The sequence below is a fragment of the Athene noctua genome, chromosome 8 (genome assembly GCF_965140245.1).
Source record: "Athene noctua chromosome 8, bAthNoc1.hap1.1, whole genome shotgun sequence".
NCBI classification, from domain to species: Eukaryota; Metazoa; Chordata; class Aves; order Strigiformes; family Strigidae; genus Athene; species Athene noctua.
Window position 1 is genome coordinate 8,502,865 of NC_134044.1, and position 16,659 is coordinate 8,519,523.

Here is a 16,659-nt window from a genome sequence, read left to right on the forward strand (position 1 = left end):
CTCTTACTCTTCTGCAAACCACTCTTTTTTCAGATGGTCAGCACTGCTTTTCTAATAAATAAGAAAATCATTAAGATTGATTAGCTCTAATCTGTGATGCTGGTAGCTGGGAAGAAGAGCAGCTTCTGTGTGTTTGATGTGCAGCCATCAGCTGGCAGGCCAAGCACCGTGCTGCCGAGCATCTCCGGGTACGGTTTTTAAAGATCAGCAGTTGGTAAAGTCTCCAGTCTTCTGATCTGCAGCTGGACAACCGCTTCCCACACCACTGTGCAGTCTGTTGGTTAAAAATAGTTTAATTCCTACTTCTTATGCCTAAAGGAAAGAAGATGGAGAACCTCAGCACATTTCCAAGTGAAATCATACCAGTCAGGCAAAAGTACTAGTCTAGCTAGAAAAACATGCCCATTCTTTTTGTTAGGTATGTTGACTCTGTGGATGTGCAGTATCAAAGCAAGCAAATCTGTCTCCATGCTGCTATTTACGGGGCAGTGACCACCGGTCGCCGTGACCCCGGAGTAGATGCCCCGCAGATAAAGAGCTTGGCTGGCAGAGCAGCGTGACAGAGCAGTTGGATGCTGGCAGAAGCATCCGGGGTTGCAAGTGGAACTGCAGGAGTATGTGGACCACACATGGTCTTTGAGGTGACTCCAGACTGCAACAAAAACCCCGAGAGCCTTTTGCCATAAACACAAGTGCCAAATGCTTTGTGTCAGCGTATCGACTTTGATCACCCAGTATTTGCACAGGTTCTGCCTAGGCATGTCAGTGTAGGTGTGTAAAGGGAACAAAGGCATTCCCCAAGTCTGCAGAATTAATTTTAGAACCTGTTTTCGGGACACATGAGAAAGCGGTGTATTCGGGAGCTGATCAGCCGGTAGGATGACAGCAGCGCTCCCGCTGGCGGAGCAGCATGAGCCCCCGGGAGGGGAAATGTGGCTGACGAGCCGGGAGCTTCTTCGCTGGCAACAAATCCTGGCGGATACTTTGCGAGTTATGAAATGACTTCGCTTGCATCAGCTATACCGGGGAGTACGTTTGGTTTCTCTTTTTGCTGAAATTCGTGGGACTGTCCTCAGACAAGGACTTGAAATTGGCGTTTCTTCCAAAGGGCCACGACACCTGGCAGCGGCACTTCCCGGTAAGTTAAGAGGAGAAGAATTCGCCGGCGGGGTCACGCGCAGCGGCCGCCGTGCCCAGCTGCGTCGGGGGTCCGTGCGTGTCCCCCGGGGCCCGCGGGCAGCAGCGCGGAGCAGGGCCCGTGCCGGGGGTGCCGCGGCCCCTGCCGCCGCCCCGGGCGGGCCGGGCTGTGCCCCGCGGGAGCCGCCCCCTGCCCCCCCGCCGGGCTGTGCGGGCCGCGCGCGGGCAGCCGGGGGCGGGGCGGGCGGCGGCCGGCAGGGGGCGCCGTGGCGGCCGGCAGGGGCGGCGCTGGCCGAGGCGGGCGCGGGGCGGGCGGCCGAGCCGCAGCCGTGGCCGTGGCGTGGCGGCGGGCAGCGGCTCCAGGTCCGGCCGGGGCGCCGAGCACGGCACGGCAGGGCAGGGCAGGTGAGGCGGGGCGGGGCGGCGGCGGGGGCGTCCCCCCGGGCGGGCAGGTGGGACGGTGCCCGGGGTGCGCCGCCGGGGAGCGCCCGGGCTCGGTGCCCCGGCACGAGCCGGCTGTGTCCGCGGCGCTGCCCTCCCCCGGCCAACACCCGCGGGCCGTCGCCCGGGGGGAAAGCGGGCGCGGCGGGAGCGGCTGCCCCGCGCCCGGCTGCGACGGCCGGGCAGGATCGGGGCTGCGGCCCCCCGGCCCCGCGCCCCGGGGAGTCCTGGGGCAGCCGGAGGGCCGGGGGGCGGCGGCCTCGGCCGGGCTGCCGGAACCGGCCCGGGGGGGGGGCTGCCCCCGCGCCCCGCCTGGCCGCCTCGGCGGGGCGAACTTTGCCGCCGGGATGGGGCCCGCGGGCAGGCGCCCGCGTCTCGCTGCTCTCGGGCTTCGTTCCGCGCGTGTGAGCGGTCCGCGCGGTTCCGCGGCTCCGGGCCGTGGGCGCCTGCCCGGCCCCCCCCCCCCCCCCGTGCGGGGCAGGAGCCCGAGAGGGGCCGGCGGCCCCCCCGGAGTCCCCGGGGTGACAGAGCCGGGACGTGCCGCCGGGCCGGTACACGGTGGCTGCAGTGCCGGAACTTGAATTTATCTTTTTGATGCCTGTTGCCTTTAGTGTATTTGTAAGCAGTCCCTCTCATTGTGTATACTTTAACCTAAATGTTTTTGGAGCTTTGAACGGACTTAGTATATTTCTGCGCTGTGGGTTCCTGAAGGTTGAGCCTGAACCTTTTGACAAGCACGGACTTTTCATCAGAACTGTGTTCTGGCCCGGAGATCGTCTTGGCCTTCATGCAGAAAGTTGCCCTTAAAAAACCCCCAAAGCTATCAAAGTGGTTTTTTTTAAATGCTAGGAAGTAAAGGGCTAAACAATGTATTTCTAAATACTGTAACCTGAATTTCTGGACGAATCACTTGACACAAAAGCTGGCACCATGGAAATGACAGGGTGGGCAGAGTGTGTGCAGTGACCTTAAGTCTTTTATTTTGTCTGGCCTTATAGTCTGAGATGAGCATCTAGTTCAGACCTTAAATGTTCTCTTTTACAAATTTTAAAAATACAGTTTCTTGTGTGTGGAAAAAAAACCTACAGAGTAAGTGGCTCTATCCTTGACTAACCGCAAAAGCTGTCACATATGATAAGTTATTGTGCCAGTATTACAATAGTAATGGGATATTAAACCAACACATTTTGGCAGTAAGTAGCTGTAATACTTATGCCCTGTTTTGACGTCTGTAGAAGGAGGATTAGCTCAGACAGAATTTGTAGTGGGAGGGTGTGAGTGGGATGAAAGCAAAAGCTGCTTAATTTTAATCTTCTCAAAAAGGTAACTAAAAGTAGTGCACATGGTTCAAACACATATGTTCCTCTCTCTAATGGCTTTTAATTGTAGTCTCTTAAATATTTTATGTAAACTCAGTAGTGCTGAAACATTAATTTTTATAAGATTCAATACATGCTAAACAAGCTCCCTGTTCTGCAAAAAAAAGAAAGTGTTGAGGAATAGCAGGGACTTCAGGCCTTGTGTTACATGTTTCAGTTTTATAATTGTGAACTTGCCTTTCTTTAACAGCCTTCAATTGCTTTTGGGATTTTTTTAGTTTAAAAAGTGGGTGTCTTGGAATGAACACACACAAAAAGCAATGCTTCAGGGTGTGCAAAACTACTGTCCCCCGTGAAGATGGTTTCCTCCAGCGGTTTTACAATGGGGTGTGTATTTTTACATATTATCTTTCATCATGATCTCCTTAGATGAAACCTTAAGTGTCCTGTGAAGTTTCTTATGTAGGTCTTTGTTCATTTTCATAATCTCACAGGAGACCTTTGAAACTAGTCTTCAGTTGAATTTTTCTGGATGCTTTTTCTACTGAAGTTGCAGAATATTTAAAAAATGTATTTTTTTTAGTTGTAAAAGGCTTTTATCTTAAGTGTATTTGCATATTATTGCCTGAAAGATGAATGATGAATACATATGGTCTTAAGTGTGGCTTTTATCTGGATTTATGGTTCTAGTTGTATATTCTCTTCTCCTCCCAAAGGTTTTTATTCTCTTAATAAAAAAAAAAAAAGGCAATTAATATGCAAAAAAACCACTGTGAGATGTGTGTTGCTTACAAACATACATCAAATGAGTGTAGGAATTAAATGTTAGGCCACCTACTAACATATGCTTCATGATTTAGATATGATTAAGTTTATGGTTTGTAAGGGATGGTACAAAGGAGGTGGTGGTACCTTAATTGTTCAAGAGGGTGGAGTCTTCAAGTCTGACTCGACCAAAATGATGAAGGTGCTCTCCGGGAGTATGGCAAAGTGCACACACAGCATGCAGCTAATGCCTTAGGTGTTAAAGGAATCATTTGGTGAAGGAAGTATGAGAGGATTAAAGAAGGTAGAGTTTGATATAGGTACTACAGGAAGTTTTGGGGAGTTACTGATAAGGTGACCAAAGAGACAGCATGGCCGCTCAGCTGTGCTGGCAAGCACTTGACTAGCACACACAAATGCTGCCGGACAGCGGCCTGAAGGGCAAGGAAAGACTTGCTTAGAAAGAACCTCAGTGGTCCAAATGTTGGACAATCAGCATGGTTTGGGGCAAAGCTGTTCAAGTGGTGCGTTGCAGTTGGGAACATAGCCTTTAATCTTGACTTCCTGGGAGAGGGAGTCCGTAAGCAAGCTATGCATTGATTCACGTTTAGAAGGTTGTATTTAAAAATACTCTAGCTTGGGTGGGAAATTATATATAAAAATAAGAACTTAATTTGTGTGGCAAAAAGGTAAAGAAATGCTAAATGCCTGGGAGGAGACTTGAAATTTCAGGCAAGATTTCTACTTAGATGGGTTTTAGTGTCGTGGTAATTTTACTGGAATTGTACTGAAATATTGCAGTACCGATAAAAAGATTGTGATTTAAAATACATCTTTTTTTTTCTTCTTTGAAGTGCTTTCCAGAATGCTTTCTGTAACGAATACAGGCCAATGTGTGATATAAATTAGATAGAAATAGAAATGGAAACAGTTGATCATAAAGCTACATATAGGATGATGAAGACTGAAGGTTTATGTAGCAGCTTTCCAGAAGGATACTAGAAACATTGCACAGACCATGACACACTTCATATTCTGTTAAAATCAGGCTGCACTTTAGTGAATCCCCAATGGAGTCCCCTTAAGCAAGCATTTGGTTTTGCAAACCATTTAGGGCAGACAGTTTCGCAGATTTTATTGTCTAAAAATTGTAGCGGAAGATACAGGAGTCTTGACTTATGTCTTCGCAGGAGCATGCTTCCTTTGTCACACTGGATTTAGGTTAGAACTCAGAATGACTATCTTCTTGTCTTGAATACTGTCTTGAAAGTATTAGGTAGTTTCTGATTACAGCTGGGTGAGACATTTTCTTAATTAAGAGATGAGGAGTGGGAAGGTACACTGCGACAGTCAGTGTTAATGATTCTTTTAAAAAAATCAAATAATGTCATCTTACTGTGTTCAAATAATACCTGAATCATAAATGTAATGGTTCATCCTAAGCAGCAAAAGAGAGCATTTTTTTAATTGTGGAAGATGATGATAGGAACATTTGTCAGGAGGGCTACAAAGGTGGATGGTAACTGTGTGATTATGCTCTAAGTGGTTGTGATGACAGGCAAGGGATTCAGAGTAAGATTGACAGGCTATTTCATATTGATTAGAGATACACAGGCCATTGAAAAGCTAGCTAGCTGGCATATCTCTTAAAAATAACTGATTTTTGTAAGCTGAAATAATTAGCCTTAGTTGTTTGTGTAAAGACATTGCTCAGAAATGCTGTTTGGAAATACTAGTCAGTGACTTTTCCAGCAGTTTCATCCATAGTTGCTACTGCCACCTTAAACTTCATGTACCAAGAATGAAGTCCGTTTACCCTGGAAAGTTGTCACAGAATTCATGGCTTCCCTTGTGAAAATGAAAAAATAAACACCATAACTTTGTCTCAATGTCTGCTATAAATTCTACAATTAACTGTACTATGTTTTCCTAATGCTGATAGTCTCTGCTGATAAAGGGAGGCCCTGTGATTATCTGCTACGCTCTGTTGGTAATGATGATTTTGAAAGGACAAAGTAATGCTGACATCTGATCTTTGCCATATTTTTCATGCTTTGTTCATCTTCCTCACACCTATGCTGATGGTGTTGGTTTACTGATTGCCCCTCAAGTAGAAGTCTGAACACAGGCTTGTGTTTCTGTCTATGAAGGCTTTTGGGTACCTTCATGAGGAGTTTCTATGGGCCAATAAATTGTGAAAGCAACTCTGGAACTAAGCAACGAAAAGGTGGGCTATAGGCCTTTCAAATGAAATGCCAGGACATCGTGTTTAATGCCAGTGCTGTTTACCTAAACCTATTTTTATTTTTCCTTTTGAAGAAATAGTGACTGCGCTTGCACCTTTGTGGTCAGGTTGTTTGTAAGATGGCATGTTTCTAGAGGTTATCTTATGCTGCTGCCATGAGGATCAAGGAAAAAAAACAGGCATGACTTTTTGCCAGCAGCAGGGCAGTTCTCCCAGTATGTTGCCACTTACTCCCCATTCAGCAGTCAGGCAAGTTGGCAGTTGTATGAAGTGTTGTGGGAAGGAAAGGGCAGTAGAAAATGCTGACTGTCTGCTAATCCATCTGTGTAATCACCATTCTGGGGTTAGATTTCAGGAAGATGGCAAAATTGCTGATACAGTCTTTTTAGCCTTTTTTTTTTCCTTTCCCTCTCCAGTATGAGCTGCCAGCTGTTGGTGATGCAATGGGTAACATCATAACCTGCAGAGAGAAACAAAAGTTTTCCATTTGGAAGACAGGAAATGGAAGTGTGTATCCACCCCATAATTTTGAATCCTTGTGATTGTTTAGAGGTGGTTGAATATAGAAGTGTTGGGTGACTTGGCGTATGAGGATAAGATGGAACAGATCTCATAGCAGGGCCATAGTCAGGAGACAAAATATTTTGAAATGAGGGTCAAAATGTAGCTTGAGCACAAGGATAGAATGAAATGTCAGCTCTTCCATCCCTTTTGCACAAACACTTCTAACACCAGCCTGTTGCACTGCCATTTTTCCCAGGTATAATTTAGATAAGTTAGTAAAATGGTGTTTTACTTCATGGGGAGCTTTCAGTAATGGCCAGATCGCCAGATGCTACGTTTTAGGGTAAGCTGAAGGCATGGCTAGCTAATGGTTACAGGTGGAGTTGTGGGTGAGTTGCTGGGAGAACTTGGAGGATTCAGGCTCTAGCAGTCTTCCAGAGGGGGAGGGATAAAGGACTAGCTGAACAGAAGATGCAAGGTAGGATGACAAGTAGGCTGAAGAGCCTACAGTAATGAAGTCACTGAGCTGTTACAACTTAACTAGAATCTCCCCAAATCCATTCAATCTGAATACTGTGAGCAAATCAACCTCACCGCATGAACCCCTGAGAACTGTGGGCATGTGACCTTTCCGCCTTAGAATATATATATGTGCAGTCAGGTTATAAACAGACCTGGTATAAGATCATCTGGAATTAAAAGAGTAAGGACAGATTTGGGAGCTCAGGTCCTATTCTCAAATTCATCTAACCTGAGTGGAAGGACAGTTGTGCAGAGGAAAATACTGTTCTTCGTACTAACATCATCTCAGACGTCGGGTAGGATAAATTAGACCTGGTGTGGGAAATAAACGTTTTCCTGCATTTATGAGATTTCTTTACTGATCTGATTAATGTCAGCTAGCTTTTAGTGCATCCCTACAATGTTTGCTTTCAAAGTTAGTGCCAGAAGAAGGTATTTGCAGCAGAATACACCCCCTGACAGTGGAGCAGAGGGAGGCAGGTCTGTGTTGGAAATGCATGCAGTGGGGAGTGTTAGAGTAGGAGATGGAGTAATTCAAAAGCTGTAAAAAGTAAAAGCTTAACTATAAAAAAAGTGTCACAGTTCAAGCATATTAACTGCTTTGCCTTTGCGTGCTTTTTGGAGCTGTGATGCTATCTGATCAGGCAGTGGCTGTGACCTGTGTGTGATTAGGGTCTGTGCTCATACAGTTATGAGCATATGGTATACCGTTTTAAAATGATAAATTTAAAATAATTACATTCTGGCACTGTTTTTTAAGAATGATTTAATTGTCTGTATGTTCTGAGATGGTTTTGCTGCCAGTTGAGATTCAGTTCTGGCCTGGAGCCATCAAATAATAAGGTTTCTTTCAAGTTTCGTAATAATGTTAAAACGAGTTGCTCTGTTTCCTCTAAGGAAGTAAAAGCACTTCCTTTGTTTTTGTTTTTACTTTCCCTGCAGTTCAGAGCTGTGTGTGAGCGATCACTGCATAGGAAAAGGAGTAGGAATATGGTGACATTCTTGAAGGGGATGACAAAATTGGGCTTGTGACAGATTTCCCTAGATATTAAAATTTTCTTTCCACAGGGCCACCACAACGACATGTGGGACTGGTGAGTTGTTACAGATTTTGACTTTTTTCAAATTTCTGCAGAGTAACCTTATTTCCAACCAAAAAGAGGTAGTCACGGACAGATCAAAGCACTTCTTGGGAAGTTTATCTGAATGGAAGGATCTCTTCAGCTGAGGATTTAAATGGACCAAAAGAAACCAGAGTTAAGGACACCTACTCCTTAAAATATTTCATGCTTTCATACATTTGCTGTTCAAACAAGTAAACCTAATGAGATCCATAAAATCATCATAGTTGGAAAACCAAAGTCCAAAGCATGGAAGCTTTCAACAGTTCCTAATAGGAATATGAAAATTAAGGAAGAGGTATTGAGCTAGCAAAGGAATTGCAGGAGTCTTTTCAGTACTTATGATTTGGGTATGCCATGAGGTCTGACTTTTTAGAAAGGGGACTGGTTTGTGATCCAAAGTTACCTGAAGACTGTCTAAAGCTTTGTAATTTGACAGGTTTTTTTTACAAACTGGATTTTATTGTTAGACAACAGCACAGTGAAGCTTGTCTGTGGTTTGAAAGTAAGTAGTCAACGCTGTATCATGTTCTGTTCAAAATGTAGCTTAAAGTTCAAAACCTCATCCATCTGCAGAGTATCTGCTGCACTCTGAGAGACCTTACAGCAGTGGGACCTTACATCTGTGGGTTTCTTCCTGTTGAATGAAGTGGTCCTTCTCAGTCTTTGTTTTGATAATCTAAAATGGGTAGGTTCCTTAGAGTTGGGGACTCTTTTTTTTTTTTTTTTTTTTTTTACCTTTTTGATTTGTTTGAGTGTGTTTGTAGCAGGTGTAGTATGAGAGAAAAGGTTTGGGAAGGGAACATCGTGAGAAACTTTGGTTCTTTAAAATGTTACAAAAATGCAGGTGGCAGCAGCATGTGCTTGTTTTTAATGCTATTGGTAGTAGAACTTTCATGGGGCTTTTTTTCTTATGAAGTGCGAGGACACATTTTATCTATAGCAGAGAATCAGTCTGCAGCAAATGTGCTTCTGCATAAACCGTTCTCAAAGCAGTGGTCAAAGGTATATTAATATGTAACCTAGAAAATACAAAATTTTGTATTTTACATGCAGCTTCTCTGTATTGTCAGACAAAACAAAAATACTTGTTCAAAATACCCCAATTTGCTTCCAGTTGGTTTTTTTGTTTGCTACAGAAGGGGATGCTATTAATCAGCTTTCAGTGATGCCTTTTCCTATTATTTGATAGGCTTTATGTTCTTTTTTTATCTAACAGGAGTATAGTAAATCTTTATTATGTATTTATAATTAGGCAAACTGAAAGATACTGCACATCAAGTCTAGATTTTTGTTTCTGTTGAAGTGCACAGGTATGAAACCCAAGGGTGTATGAAGGCCTGTGTTGTGCTCTCATGTTTGTAGAAATTGATTATACATCCATTACAACTTAAAAAAAAATAACAACAGCAGTGTAAATTGATTGTAACAAGAGGTAAGGATGTATTTGGGCATTACACCTGCCTCTGTAAATTCTGAAGCAGGAAAACCTAATGGAAATTTGCTCTAGTGTGTTTTCATTCCTATGTTTTTGTGGCTTCCTGGGCAGCATACTGGTTTAGAAACAAGCCCAGCAAGATAACCCAGATACACTGAGTAGCATCACAGGATCCGTTGCCATTCCTCCCCTGGCTGTGTCCTGTGATTGCAATACTATGGATCCTATGCTGGATGCAACTAGCACTAGCAAAATTAAAACTCGAGTCATATTTAGTGCTTGCAAGCAGTTACATAAATACAGACTTAAATAAAAAATATTTTGCTGAGCAAAAGAGATTAAGATTTGTTTCCAACTTGTGCACCTACAGCAATTTTGGTGAATAACTAAGGAAAGAGAAATACTGTGTGTTACATATACCTTTGGTATAGGCGCTTGTATACATGAATTATGTGGAGGTTTTGGGGGGGGTTGTGTGTGTTTTTAAATTTTTTAAAAAATATACAGGTACTGACAGAATTAACATCATCCAAGACCTACTAGGAAGGGTGAGAAAAAGTAATCAGTTGCGTAGGTGGAACTTGAAAATATGTAGAAGACTCTGTAAAAGGGACCAGATTAAAGGGTGGAAATGGTTTGCAGTGGCAGATAAAGAATAAGTCATCCTCTTTTCCATTGGAAAACAGCAACCAGGGAAAGCACTGTGTGGCACCTATTAAAAGTAAAGGAATGCTTCTCTACAGCTGATGGCAAGCCGGACCAGCTGCCATTTGGAACCCAGAAGCCTCGTGGAAGGGCAGATGTTTGTCATTGGAGAAGTCAGTACTCAGACAGTCCTTGCCAACATAGATCTCTGCTGAAGGACTGGGGTGCACAGGTTCCCGTGGGTGCAGTGTGGAGCTTTACCTGGGTGTTTCACTTAATGCGGAGCAGAATTCAGCAGAAGTTCTTGCCTTGGCTCTGAGTCCTGCTAAGTGAAGTGATATGGCAGAGCATCAGTGACTAACAAGTGTGACTAAAAGTACTAAACAAAAGAGAGAATGCATGAGCTAACAAATGTGAATTTTGATGCTGACCATCACTCTGTCCTCTGGTCTAAACACATGTCTGAATCTGGCACAAAGTAGAACATAAAGGAGACTACAGAAGGATTGCGTTAAAACATTTCATAATTGTTTGTATGTGCAATCCTGCTTTTCCACTTTGTTTGCAGTCAGAGCTAATTTAGACTCTTGTAGGGGCAGGGGCATGTCATCTCTGTGTCCTGGCTGATGGGAACACTTGTTCTTTATAAATAGACTGGTGAAGCTGGTAGGAAGAAAAATGCCTCTGCCATCAGGATGGTGCCAGAGCCTGGGCATGAAGGCAGCAATCTGTGTCTCTAGGTTGAGTCTCTGAAGGGGAAGGTGTTGTGGGAAGAGAGGGAAAGGAGATTAAATTTAAAATGTTTTTATTTATTTATCTTTACGGGAAGGATGTGCAGGGCGTAGGAGTTATATTTGAATTGCAGCTATTCAGAACTTGTCTTGCATGTACTGATGATTTCAGGAATAGCAGAGAGACTGGAGATGGTAAAGGAGTCTAGGGCAATGGCATCGTCTCAAAGGAAACAGATGTTTGCAGTACCTTTTATTTTGGCACTATAGTTTCCTTCCTCTCTAAGTTAGTTTGTGCACTTACTTGTGTTTCTCTTACGGTTCTAGGGACTATTGATTATGTAGAAATAACAGCAGTACTGATACCCTTTAATGACTAGATGTCAAAATTACTGTGCTTTGTCTTTAAAAAAATACTGGTTTGGTGTTCAAGTGTGATTTTGAAATGTTACTGAATAAAAAGGATATTTAGAGGTCACAATTCTGGTATTTCTTTCAAAAATTCTTGTTTGAATTGTCAGAAGCATTTGCTTTTAGAAGTGGTTCCTTGCAAGGTGATTAGTGGTCGGAGTAGGGATAAGCTAATACACCTGAACGGTGTTCTGTGGAAGTGTGAAAAAGATTGAAGAATCAAACATTTAATGATCTTTTCATGCTTTTTAACAGTTCCCACACTCTGGTCCTGTCGGTGTGTCCTCCCTCACCCCCCTCCTTATCTTTGTTCAAGAAAACACGGGTATAATTTAATCAGAAAACTGATGTAAGTCCAAGGAAATTTCAGAAACAGGGAGATCTCTGGCTGCAAAGTAAGTTAACTTCCAATGCTGGGAAACCCATACAGGGTAGTTGTAATGTTATAATGTTACATTACATTAACTACAACATTAATGCGCTAAACATAACTTTAATATAGATGTTTCTGCATGACTGTTTATTTAAAGATTCATAGACTTGTAGGTTCTAATTTAAATAAAAGAAATATACTCTAAAGGACTTAGACTGACAAAAATCAAATGCAAACCTGAACTGTGTAAAAACTTGTTCAGCTTGTGTCTCTTAGCTGCTGATCTTGGAAAGAAGGCAACTCATAATGGTGATTTGAGTAGTACAGCACGGAAAAGCTGAAACTGTCCCTTGAAAGATGTAAGCTGAAGTTGCAAGCTGAAGACTGCTTTCCTAGAATTTCCAGCATAAAACTTATGAGAGTGCTGCTCAAACCTGAAAGCTGGTTAAGAGAAAGATGTTTAAAATATTCACTATGCTATCTGCTTGCCCACATTGAGATTTAAAAGCTAAGATCTCAGAGTCAAGTGGACATTTTATTTTGAGAACAGCGGATTATCTTCAAGGTGTGGTCAGATTTCAGTATGGCTAATGGTCCCTTCATCACTTCTGGCTGCTAAGCAACTCTTTACCTTTACTTATTAAATCTAGTGGTAAATTTGCTGCACAGTGAAAATAATGAGTGCTGTAAAGAGGGACAGAATTGTTTAAGAGCTCTCTTTGTTCTCGTAGCTTTAATGAAGTGAGAACTTGTGTTGGTTGCTTTGGCAGACTGGGCAATACTGCTGTGGCATTTTCAATAGCTTTTGCACATCTCAAGACCAGCTATGCCAGTATGAGGATTTTAGAACTGACTAGATAAGGAAGAAACTTGGAGTAGGAGAAAAGAGAAATTTAGATGTAGATATTTTAATGTTCTAAATACAAACTGTAATAACTTAGCTGTTAGGTTTTTGGTATCTTTTTAAAAATCAGATGCTTGCTGCTAAAATGTTAAGTAATTTGAAAATAAAATTATCTTGTCAGTAGCTATTACAGAATCACAGAATCATCTAGGCTGGAAAAGACCTTAATGATCATCTAGTCCAACCATTAACCTAACACTGTTCTCAACTCTACCATATCCCTCAGAGCTATGTCAGTGTGATTCTTAAACCCCTCCAGGGATGGGGACTCCACCACCTCCCTGGGCAGCCCAACAACCCCTTCTGTAAAGAAATGCTTCCTAATATCCAGTCTAAACCTTCCCTGGTGCAACTTGAGGCCATTCCCTCTTGTCCTATCTCTTGTTACTTGGTTAGAGACTCATCCCCAGCTCTCTGCACCCTCCTTTCAGGTAGCTGTAGAGGGCGATGAGGTCTCCCCTCAGCCTCCTCTTCTTCAGACTAAACACCCCCAGTTCCCTCAGCCACTCCTCATAAGATAGGTTCCAGACATTCACCAGCTTTATTATTAGTTTTTACATAGCATGTAAAAAGCATAGTTTCTACATAACATGTAGATATGCCCTACTGGGTAGGTGCTGCTTCCTGCTGTTTCTGTGCATGATTACCATGGAGTGGTACATGTGGCTGTCTTTAACCATGGCTTTCCTTATCTTCACTTTTTTTTTTAATGACACTGCTGACGTGTTTATACTGTCAGTCAGCTTCTGTGTTTCCTGTGGTTACAAACTTCCAGCATAAGTCATGGGGTGAGCTAACAGGAGTAACATTACTGAACAAGTTTTATTTAACTTTTTCAATGATGAGCTGGTTTTACTTTTTTAGAAATGCAGTTTTTTATGCCAAGTGATGTGACCTATTTCTTATAAATGCTTTTTTTTTAAAAAAAATAAAGCTTGTTTCTGATGGGAAAATGAAGAATTGTGATTAACCATATTGCAGATGCTAGTTTTGTTACTTTGTGATGCCATGCAAGATGTAATTTTAGTGTTGCAGGAATAATATGTCCAGTTTAAATTGCTGACATTACAGTCAGCTGCAGGGGTTTTGGAGGGTTTCCTCAACGTAAGGATTACAGGCATGAGTAACTAAGCAGGTCATGCTGACCAGAGAATTGGTTCTGCTGAGTGCTTCTCTTTCCTCTCCCTTCTAGTGTTTGCCATAGACCTTTGTAGCACTGATCAATTTAGTCAAAACCACAAGATCCCAGCCACTATTTTTCATTTGTGCAGGAAAGAGAAACAAAACCTTTGAAGCACCAAAGAAAAGGTTTGGCTTGCATGACTTGCTGACGCAACTATGTTCTGTAATTTCCAATTCAAGAGTATGAAGTTCTTCAGCTGTCTGAGGATGTCTGGATGCTGGACTTGTGGGTTTTAGGAAATGAAAAATGTACTGCCTGGTAGTCTCTTGCCAAATGGCTGGGGAATGATTGATAGAGCCTCATGGGTTAAAATGCAAGAAAGATGGAAGTCTTCATTATAATTGTATCAGGAACTGTCACCTCCATTTCAGATGTCTTCAAAACAGGTTTTGTCAGAAATAAGCCCTCAGATGTAGATGAAAGAGAAAAGATGCATCAAAAAGCAATTACAGTTAAGAACTCTGTTCTGCAGTGTAGAGACATCAGACTAGTAAGTGAGTCCCTGTGTTCTTCTGTGACTTTTTCTTAAATTATGAATGTTACTCCAAATCAACCTTATGTTGTCTGTAGGCTTTTCGCTCTGGGCTCTATAAGCTTGCTACAAAATATAGTTCTATCAGTCTTTGGCATATAATTAAGTACAGACTTAGTGCTACCTTCCTTTTTGACCAGAGTCACCATTTTTCTTTGTTTCATTGCGACCACTTTTGCTCGCTTGTATTTCAATAGACAATGTCATTTTGATGTACCACATCAGATAAATACAGTAATTTTATTAAGGCAGACTTTGAAGAGTACTATTGATTATTTATGGAGACATGCTATTTTAATCAAGCAAATTCATTTAAGCTGTCATGGTAAGTGTAATAATGTGCTTACACTTCATACTAGATAGTAGGTCTGTATTCTAGATGGGTATGGGTGATTTAGAGGATGTAACAGTGTCAGTCAGTTGGCACAGAAATTTGGCAGTTGTGGTTTAGTGTCATGTTTAACCTCACAAATGCTTTGAAAGCATTGATGTCAAGTTATTTTCAGGGCCTGACTTAAAATAATGAAAAGAAACAGCTTAGTTAGTCAACCCTGCAAAAAAATGTCGTCTTTGTTTTGCACAGGAGGAGGGGTTGCTGGGGGAGAGGTTCCATGTGGAGCACTAGCTGGCAATACCCAGCTAGCGTGGAACAAAAAGTAGGTTAGTCATGCCAGCTGGTCTGCTGGGAGCTCTGTGCTTAGCCTAGGCTCCTACCAGACATGCGTGCTCCCAGCATTTTTAGGTAATTACTGACTTTTCCAGTGAAATGGCCTAAAGCAGAGAATGTGACTTGACCAGATTTTTCCAAGAGTCTAGCAGGGGCTTGGCTAGTCTCCTGACTCCCTGGCCTGGCCTGCAGTTTTTACCCTTGCGTGAGCATGCAGCAGCCTAGCACCTTACACTGTCATGTGTTGTCACTGCCTTGTGAGATCAGGTAAGAGCTGATGGTGCTCCAAATGCTGTGAGTCACTCTGGCATGTTCTGATGAGTTGAGACATTTGGGTCATGTTTAAAAGAAAGATGTTCAGTGAGTCAGTAGGTGGGTATACTGCAAAAGGTGGCTCAGGTAGCCTTTTAATTACCTGCATTTTGATATAGGGTGCTTTATTGACTATCCTTCAGAATATCTAGACTGCTTATGTGTGTTACACTTATAATTACTGTTGGTGAAATAAGTTTAGGGTTCTGTATGTTGTCTTTATCAAGTCCTGCATTCATAGAAGCTTAGCATCATAGAATCATTTAGGTTGGAAAAGACCTTTAGAATTGTTGAGTCCCAGCTGTTAACCTAGCACTGTCAAGCCTACTAACCTACTACTAACCTGTGTCCCTAAGTGCCACATTTGTGTGTCTTCTACTTACCTCCAGGGATGGTGACTCCACGACTTCCCTGGGCAGCCTGTTCCAATGCTTGACAACCCTTTCAGTGGAGAAATTTCTAACAATCCAATCTAAACCTCCCCTGGTGCAACTTGAGGCCATTTTGGTCTTGAGCAAAAGCCCTGTTCTCAGGGGTGAGCATAAATCACTGCTTTTCTGGCACACGTCAGGAGCTGCTGCCAAAACACTGCTGCTCCCAGGGCCGAGTTCTGCCTCTTCTGCAGTGGTGTGGTGCTTACTCACCTCTAGAAGCAATAACTACTTACTTATTTCTGAGGCAAAGAACTAAGGCCCATACCTGGAGCCTAGTGAGGCGATGTGGTCAGCCGTTAATAGGATTGACCTTTGAGTGCTGAGAGCTTACAGCATGGAGGTGGCGAGGCTAGGGCATGACCTGCACTCTGGCCCATCCGCAGAGTAAACAGATAAAGATCGATATTCTCTAAATGTTATGTTAGCAGCAGACACTCTGCAACCCTGCAGCCTCTTGCTGTGTGGTAGTATATTCTGAACACCCAAAATCTGTTTTGCTATGTGGTTTTATGCTCCATCTGCATATAAAAATAGATTTGTGGGGAGATAAGGTTGGTTACCTTTTACACACACACACACACACCCCCCCCCCGGCTCATTTTTATCATTTTTAGCTTACAAACGCTCACTTCAGTGAGTGCTCACAATGCTTATTGTCCTGTCTTCACTTAATATGTGCTGGCAACGTGCTGCTTTTCCCTGGGCGTACCTTGTGTGCCAGCACAGAGGAGCAGAGACTCCCCTACTCCATCCTGCATGTGTTCACCTGATTCCTGGCAGCCTGGTGTCCAGTGGGAGCTGGTGACATTGTATGGAGAGGCTTTGCTTTAACAGCTACTCAACCTGAGCTGTTCCTATTCCTCACAAATTTTAACACAGCAACTTTTGATTTGTTAACCGGCCAAAGTATATTTAAAAGAAAAATAGACCTTGTTTATAATTTCTTGAACGTTACATTTAAAACTAAATGTTATA

General features: G+C 42.9%; 1 protein-coding gene across 6 annotated transcripts in view; it reads left to right on the plus strand.

Annotated features, from left to right (window-relative positions):
• The first annotated feature begins 1,015 nt into the window (after positions 1–1,015).
• PXYLP1 (2-phosphoxylose phosphatase 1) overlaps positions 1,016–16,659 on the plus strand; it is a 59,809-nt gene continuing 44,165 nt past the window's right edge. For 2 of the 6 annotated variants that reach the window (XM_074912280.1, XM_074912286.1), the window contains exon 1: positions 1,430–1,542. The gene's annotated coding sequence lies outside the window, so the exon portion shown is untranslated. Of the gene's footprint in view, positions 1,139–1,428; positions 1,543–3,082; positions 3,285–16,659 lie in introns of those variants that run through there. The other 4 variants (XM_074912282.1, XM_074912281.1, XM_074912287.1 and 1 more) reach the window with 4 other exon arrangements.